This window comes from Miscanthus floridulus, chromosome 8 (assembly GCF_019320115.1).
Source record: "Miscanthus floridulus cultivar M001 chromosome 8, ASM1932011v1, whole genome shotgun sequence".
NCBI lineage: Eukaryota > Viridiplantae > Streptophyta > Magnoliopsida > Poales > Poaceae > Miscanthus > Miscanthus floridulus.
The window spans coordinates 159992066-160001280 of record NC_089587.1 but is presented as its reverse complement, the minus strand read 5'-3'; positions in this window follow the sequence as shown (position 1 = coordinate 160001280).

The window sequence follows — 9215 nt, the reverse complement described above, 5'->3', positions numbered from 1 at the left end:
AATCACTTGTACATCATCTTCATCATCTTTGGGCTTGATGTCTCCAACTAGAATGTTCTTCATGGCCTCCCTTAATGGTTCATCACCTACATCATCAAGATTCTTATGTGCTCCTTGGAAGCCGTTAGATTCATCAAATTCCACATCATATGTTTCTTCAACAAAGCCGGTGGCATGATTAAATACTCTATATGCTTTGGACTTTGATGAGTAACCAACAAGAAAACCAATATCACAAGGTCTTTGGAACTTCCCTAGGTGTTGCCGCTTCTTGTAGATGTAACATTTGCAACCAAACACCTAGAAGAATGATACGTCTGGCTTCTTCCCATTGAGCAACTCATAAGGGTCTTGCCAAGAAACTTTTGAAAAAATAGGTGATTGGATTCATAACATGCGGTGTTGATAGCTTCCGCCCATAGAGCTTCGGGTGTATTGTACTCATCAAGCATTATTCTTACAAGGGTGATAAGTGTCCGGTTCTTTCTCTCTACTACACCATTTTGTTGAGGAGTATATGTTGCGGAGACCTCATGCTTGATCCCTACTTCATTACAATATGCTTCAATGTTTGTGTTGTCAAATTCTTTTTCATTGTCACTTCTTATCTTCTTGAGCTTCACTTCAAATTCATTTTGTGCTCTCTTGGCAAACTTCTTGAAACATGTGGCCACTTCGGTCTTGTTATGAAGGAAGAACACCCAAGTATATCTAGAGTAGTCATCAACTATCACAAGACAATAGAGATTGCCTCCCAAACTCTTGTAAGTTGTTGGTCCAAAAAGATCCATGTGAAGAAGCTCTAGTACTCTTGTTGTTGACATGTAAGCTTTTGTTGGATGAGTGTTTGAACTTGCTTGCCGGCTTGACATGCACTACAAAGCTTGTCCTTCTCAAATTTCACATCCTTTAAACCTCTCACCAATTCATTCTTCATTAGCTTCTTGAGTGAGCTCATCCCAACATGTGCAAGTCTTCTATGCCATAGCCACCCAAGTGATGCTTTGGTGAATAAGCATGTCTTCAAGTTGGCATCTTCAGAGGTGAAATCCACTAGATATAGGTTGTTGTATCTAAAACCCTTGAATATAACTTGATCATCATCATTCTTTGATACAACCACTTCCTTCTCGGTAAACAAGCATTGAAAGTCAAGATCACACAATTAACCAATGGATAGCAAGTTGAAACTTAATGAAGCAACATATAGCACATTTGATATTGAATGATCATTTGATATTGCAACTTTGCCCTTTGAATTATCACCAAATGTAATCCTTTCTTGACCATCTACTTCTTCATCTAGTGAGGTGAACATACGAGGATCACTGGTCATATGTTGAGTGCAACCACTATCAATAACCCAATGACTTCTACCGATCTTGTAGTTCACCTACACATGAGAGATCAAGCTTGATGTTTAGGGACCCAAACTTGATGAGGGCCCTTGACTTTCTCAACAAGTGACTTTGCAACCCAAATTTGCTTAGGCCTATTCTTGTTGGGTGGACCTAAGAACATGACTTTCATTTTTGCACTAGAATCCTTTCTAAGCATGTAGTGAGCATTGAAGGCAAAGGGTCTAGCATGCTTGGGCAAGGGTTGTGGTGGTGGAGTTTGACACTCATGAGCAAAGTGACCTTCTTGTCCACACTCAAAACATCTCTTTGTCTTAGGCTTTGACTTGTATTGTTGTTGATGTTGAGCTTGAGCTTTCTTCTCTTGATTTGCCAAGTACCCAATACCACTTCTATCCATCTTCATCACAATGTTCATGAGTAACTCACTTTGTTGATATTGGCCTCTTGTGAACTTGCTCAAACCGGTCTTGAGATGTTCTTTCTCCAACTTGAGCTTCTTGTTTTCTTCTCTAAGTTCATCATGATTTTTCTCCATCTTGAGTTTATTGTTCTCTTCTTTAAGTATCTCATTTTCAAGAGCTATATCATGATCATTGTTAAGATTCTCTATCACAATTGTGTTGGTGGTTGATAGCTTTTCAAGATTTTTCTTGAGCTTTTCATTCTCATTCTTGAGCTTGACATAATCATCATAGTTGTCGGACTCAACCACTTTCTTACCTTTGCTACTAGAACCTTGCTCAATGCTTTCAACAATCAAGTCATCACATGATGTAGCTATATCAATCTTAACAACATTGTTAGTAGCATCATGTGGCTCATTGAATAATAACTCATGAGAAAGCACAAGATTGTCAAGATTAATCTTGAGATTGGTGTACTCTTATTTTAGCAAATTGTAACTAGTGGTGAGCTCATTATGTATTCCCTCAAGTTTATCATGTTTTTTTCTCTAAGCTCCTTTTTAGAGGATTTGAGATCCTTGAGTTTGGATGACACAATTTTATTTTCTTCTCTAAGCTCAACACTAGCTTTTTTGGCTATGTCATACTTTGCTAAGAGTGAGTCCTTCTCAAGTTCTAGCTTTTCATTTTTAGATCTTGTCTTTCTAATGATTTTAGTGTATTGGTTTAGCAACTTGACAAGATCATCATAAGAAGGTGATTCAAATTCTTCATCACTATCACTACCACTTTCATCATTGCTAGCATTATCATCACCACTACTATCATCATCATTTTGTACCTTTCGTTCACCCTTGGACATAAGGCATAGGTGTGTAGAGGATGACGGCAGCGGTGTCGGTGAAGATAGTGAAGAATCAATCACAAGAGCGGCTACCTTCTCGTTCTCATTCTCACTTTCATCATCGGATGAGCCACTTGATGATTCAATATCCATGAGCCAATCACCAACAATGTATGCCTTGCCATTCTTCTTCTTCTTGTGAAATTCCTTCTTCTTGCCATCCTTCTTCTTGTATGGCTTGTTCTTCTTCTTCTCATCATCATTTTCATCACTTGAGTCATCTTTCTTGCCCTTGTACTTCTTCTTGTACTTGTCTTTCTTAGGTTTGGGGCATTGATGAGCTAGATGACCAAGTTCTCCACAATTATAGCAATCCATTTTGGAGATGTGCTTCCCTTTATTGCTAGTGAAGAATTTCTTTTTCTTGCCATCAAACTTGACACTTTTCTTGTTTAGCTTCTTGAGCATCTTGGTAGTTCTTCTCACCATGAAAGCAAGACTTGCATCATCAATCTCATCATCACTTGAGCTATCATGATCAACTCTTGCTTTGCCCCTCTTCTCTTGGCTAGCCTTGAATGCCAAATCTTTCTTCTTGGTGGATGAAGAGCCATCATGTGGAGTGATGTGCATATACATCTCATGTGCATTGATCTTCCCCGATATTTGAGTTGGTGTAGCAGTGGAAAGATCACCTTGATGAAGCACCATCACAATATGCCCATATTTGTCAATGGGAAGGACACTCAAGATTTTTCTCACAACATCGGAGGGTTGCATTTGTGTGAGTCCAAGCCCATTGACTTCCTCTACAAGAACATTCAAGTGTGAATACATCTCATTGGCACTTTCTCTAGGAAGCATCTCAAATGAATTAAGCTTTTTCATCACAAGGTGGTAGCATTCCTCATGCTCACTCTTGGTTCTCTCATGGAGTGCACAAATGTCCAACCATAGTGCATGGGTGTCTTTGTGGTTCTGCACATGGTTAAAAATGTCCTTGCAAAGGCCTCTAAAGAGGGTGTTTCTAGCCTTTGCATTCCACTTCTCATAGTTAACCTCACCGCCTTGAAGGTTGGCGGGATCCTTAGGTTTTGGAAAGCCTTGTGAGGTGGCTCTAAGAACTCCAACATCTAAAGCCTCTAGGTATGCCTCTATGCAAATTTTCCAATAAGGAAAATCATCTCTCTCAAAGATAGGAGGGGGTCCATCCTCGTGGGACATCTTGCTCTAGGTGGTTAAGCCTAATTTAGGGAGCATGAGGCTCTGATACCAATTGAAAGGATCAAGATGCCCAAGAGGGGGGTGAATTGGCCTAATTCTTTTAATTTTTGCAATAATTAAGCCTACACTTAGCCCACGTCACCCCTTGTGTCTAAAATATGTTTCTATTGTTCTCCTATACAAAAGTTTTGCACCCTAGGTTCCAATCCTACTCTAGCATGGCAATTCTAGGAATGTAAAGACATGAAATGAATTGCTCAAATGTAAATGCTCAAAGTAAAGAGAGGGAAAGGAACACGGTAATGTTTTCTCGAGGTATTGGAGAGTCGCCACTCCCCACTAGTCCTCGTTAGAGCACCCGCATAAGGGTGTAGCTCTCCCTTGATCCGCGCAAGGATCAAGTGCTCTCTATGGGCTGATTCTTTGACACTCCGTCGTGGTGAATCGCCCACAACCGCTCACAAAGTGACTTGGGTCATCCACATGCTCCATCGGATGATCACCAAGCTCCCAATCATCACCGAGCCATCTAGGTGATGGCAATCACCAAGAGTAACAAGCACAAACTCTCACTTGACCAAGACAAGACTAATGAGAAAGGTGGATGCACACTTGCTACTCCCTATGCACTAATGAGGTCCTTAATCTTGGATTATCAAATCTCAATCACCCCACTAGGCTCTTGCTCTCCCTTGCACTCCAAGGTGTTTCTCAGCTGAACAAATGGGCAAGAGACCTCCCATGGATGAGTGGAATAAGTATTTATACCCCCTCATTTAAAACATAATGTTTGGAGGCTGAGTCATCACTCTGCGAGCTGACCGGACACTCCGGTCAGTTGTACCCTCCACTGTGTCAGAGAGAGCTATTGAGCTCTGACCGGACTCTGACCAGTGTCCGGTCAGCACCCACCGGACGTGTCCGGTCAAGAAAATACCTCTCTGGAACCTCTCTGTAGTGGACCAGACGTAGGCACCCCAACATCCGATGCTCCTCCACTCAATGTTCGGTTAGTACCAGATGACTATAGTTTATTGACCAGACTCTCACCAGCGTCCGGTCATCACACACCGAACGTGTCCGATCAAGAAAAAGCCTCTCTAGAACCTCTCTAGAGTGGACCGAACACAAGCACCCTAGCATCTGGTGCACCTCCACTCAACGTTCGGTCAGTACCAGATGACAGAAGTTGATCAAATGAACTGACCGGACTCACCCTCCAGCATCCGGTCACAACCAGACTGGCGTTCGGTCAGTCATTTGACCCTCCATTCACTTCCAACTCAAAATCCTATGTAAATGAAGTTGACTCCAATTGATCTTAGGGCTATTCCTAAGCTACCTAGTGCTAGCTTTGACAAGTGTGCACCACACCTAACCCACTAGACTTACCTAGGTCAAGCTACTAGTCCATACCCCCCTTAATAGTATGGCCAAAGGAAAAAACAAAGTCCTAAACTACTTTAAGTGTCTCTCCAACACCAAACAACACTTAGAATTAGTCCGTCCTTTATCTTGTCATCCATCCTTTGAAAACCAAAACAATTTCCATCGACAAGGGCCTGACAACCATGATTGCCCAATCAATTTCCATTACCATGACCTAACTCAAATTGCCTCTACAAAACACACATTACTCATAGTAATCTCATGTTGTCATTAATAATCGAAACCCAACTGGGGGCCTAGATGCTTTCACCCTGCTAATCAGCCTCTTCTCTCTCCTCTTACTCCTTCCTCATACTAGCTCGTCGCTTTGAAGTTGTGAGAATCATTGTTACAGTTAGAGTTTAGGTTTAGAATGGGATCATGCCTAACTCACAAGTCAATTTGTAGTGTAGTGGTAGACATTACTACACTATATAACTAGGAAGATGCCTCTCTTAATCTAGAATATAGTAGAGGTGGTGAAAATGGTCATCTCAATAAAGAGAATAAAAAACAAAAGAGAGCCCTGGCTAGCCTGATGAGCCCATCGTCACCCACCATGGCATTCTGGTCATAGCCGCCAGCCATGCCATCAAACCTGGCCGCCATGATGTTGAATCCACTGTGCACTATGATACGATGGTCTTCATGCCATCATCATTATCATCCTCACGCCATGGGCTCCATCAAACCCAACTACCATGACATGACTCCATTGTGTGTGGTGACGTGTTGGTATTCACGTCATTGTTGACCTCATACAGTGGGCTACATCAAGGTGACGTCGGTGACCCCGCCGCCTCAGTGGAGCCATCTTGCACCATCACCTCGTCGTGCGGCTGCGCTGCCACTACATACCCACATGCCCTTCCCCGCTGCTTATGCCTCAATTCTGTGTGCCCAAACTACATTATTGATAGTGTTGAGTGCCACCACCCCGTGTTGGCCCATGCATCATTGATGGCATTGAACGCCACCATCCCATGCTAGGCGACATGCCTGTGTGCCACAGTGTCGGAGCCCACGATCTACGCCATGACCTGATGCAAGGTGTGTCCATGCTGGCATGGCTTGATGGCTAGTTGAAATGATTTAGATGGTTAGGGGGTGTATAGCCTATTAAAATTTCTCTACAAATAGATAACTGTAGAACAAAATGGTTAGATTAAAACACAATCCTAATAGCTATTACATTGCCTAGCCTACACCACCTCAAAGCAAGCCTCCTGAACAATTCTTATAGCAAGAAAACTCTAGCACTAGTGCACTCAAGCAACCAAGAGGCTAGCAACTACTCTAGTTGAGCTAAGCTAGAAAATGAAAGCAACTAAGCTAGATACTCTACTAAACTAGAGCTACAACTACAACTAGAGAGCTACTCAAGCAAACAATAGCTACACAAGCTAAGTGCCCAAATGTAATGCACAAGTGTAGAATTGCAAACCACTAGGGAAAGAGATGACACAAGGTTTATCCCTAAGGTTCGGTTGCTTGCCAGCAACCGATGTCCTCGATGAAGTGAGTCTTTTGGTGACCAATTTGTGTACTAACAAGCCTCTCAAGCTTGACCCTAAACGTGGGTACCGCAAGAATCTAATCAACCTAGAGCACTACAACTAGCCTCGAGCATTCCACCAGAGTTGCTCTTCGTGATGATCTCCTGCAGGGTAAGCACAATACCCCTCATAATCAATCAATAGGAGCCAGCAAAGAACAACCAAGGTGATTGTTGATATTTGTTATGCTCAAATGGACAATTCCGCAAGCGCACATAATATCGATGCAACACTTCACCCGAGGTATCATATTTAATTATATCCTCAGGAAAAGCGTATGTCTAAGATTGATTGATATGATTTCTGATGACTAAGTTACAACAATCTCCCAACTCTAAATGGGGGTAACGATAAAAAAGTAGTGTAACACAAAAGAAAAGAAGAGACTTGGATACACAGTTTAGCTAGTGGGAGGACAGAGAGTAAGTACAAAGATCCTAAGTTACTTCTACTACTAAGCACAACTCTAATAAAGACTAGCGGTATAGCTAAGCCAAGAAATAGCAAGTTAGGATTTGATAGCACTTCGGGGTATGGCCCCGACACCAACAAAAAAGGGATGAGAATGGTTGGTCGAAGTAAACCGCAATTGAACCCTTTGTTGTAAGAACTAGCCTAAACGTGGTGAAATGCATACGATAGACATGGCCGTCACCCCCTACTAACTACCACAACTATCCTTGGGGGCTATTCCCGACATAAGTTCCCGTCTCCCGTCCGTTTCCATTGAATTTCCGCCCGTATTAGCCTATTTCCATATACCTGCATATTCCAATCTCAGCTTTTCCAATCTCGATCCCGTTTCCACCAAAAAATATAAAAACAGAAATGGGAGAGGGATTTTCTCACCCGTTTATTTTAGTTTTCATCCCTCGGCGGCACACAACCTAATACATAATAATTGTGGTTGCCCACGTATGCACCAGCCCAGGCCAGGTTAGGCCACAAGCCCACTAGCGCAAGGCGGCCCTTTCAGGCGAGTTAGAGATCGTGATAGAGCAACTTTATCGATTTAATAGACCATAAGCTGCTTTTGTCCTGCCTATGGGTGGTGGGTGGCTTTAACACCTAGGTTAGGCCGCATTGCCTTTTGTTATTCCCTCGCATGGGCTGTGATAATGCTTAACTTTAATTGTGGACACGGCCAGGCTAAACTATATGACATGGGCAAGGCGCAAATGTACGGACAGCGGACCTCGTGATGAGCATGAGCAACATGGATGCATGCATATATCATCTTGAATTGTTTTGTGACCACTGACCATTATATTGAAGTTGTGCATCACTCACTCTTGAATTACATAAACAACCACCACCAAATTAGTTTAGGATCTCTTTGGCCACAAGACATCACTCACTCTTGAATGAAAATTACATAAACTTTGGGTACCACGGCCCATTGCGGCCCTCCCTGAACACTTGTGATCAGTCCTTGCTACACATTTGACGCTGCATGGGTAGAACTATAGTTGGCCAACGGGCTGGCCCGGCTCGGCACGGCATGGGCCAGGCATGGCCTGAACAGTGTTGGGCCGGCACAGCACACCGTGCCTCCCGAGTCATGCCTCTCTGGGCCTCCTGTCTAGCCTTTGGCCCAAGCAAGGCACTACAGGCCACAATTCATGTCGTGCTGGCCCATTAAGCATGGCCAAAATTGCGTGTTGTGCCAGTCCATAGCCCAGTGACCTTAAAACCCCTCAAAAAGATTCACTCATCAAGCACTTATCAAATTTCATAAGTCACAACTCAAACAAAGGCACAATCTGTCAAAAACACTCAACTATTTTAACTTCTAAAAGCAGTACCAGCAGCCCCATCTGCATCTTCATCAAGGTACAGATTCTTGAAGGAGTCCTCCAGCTCTTAGTTGTCAACAGCATGTTGTAATCTTCTTTATCCCAACTCCCAATCCTTTATGTAGGTTAGCATCTCCACAGTTTCAGGCAATAGGCGATGTCGCCGCTCTTCAATTATTCTTCCTGTCAAGCTGAAACATGATTTCGAAGAGACAGTAGAAATAGGAACAGACATAATATCTCTAGCAATTATAGATAGGATTGGATAGGTTAGTTTGTGGTCACGCCACCAAAGAAGTAAATCAAAATCATCCTCATATACAGTGCCATTATCACTATCCAAATAAATTGAGAGCTCACTAGTAGTAGAAGCAGGCGAAGATAAAGTAGGGGCACAGGCAGAGGAAGGACCAACAATAGATCCAGGGCCTCCAAATATTCTTTCACAAGCCTGTTTTTTCTTACCTGTATGGCTTGCAGGCTGTGCAGCCCTTTGAGTCCTAGCTGCACCAAACTTTCTCTCATATTTGTTAAATAACTTGTAAATTTCAACTTTCACATCAGCATAATATGAAGTATAATCATAACTAGTGCTCTCTTTA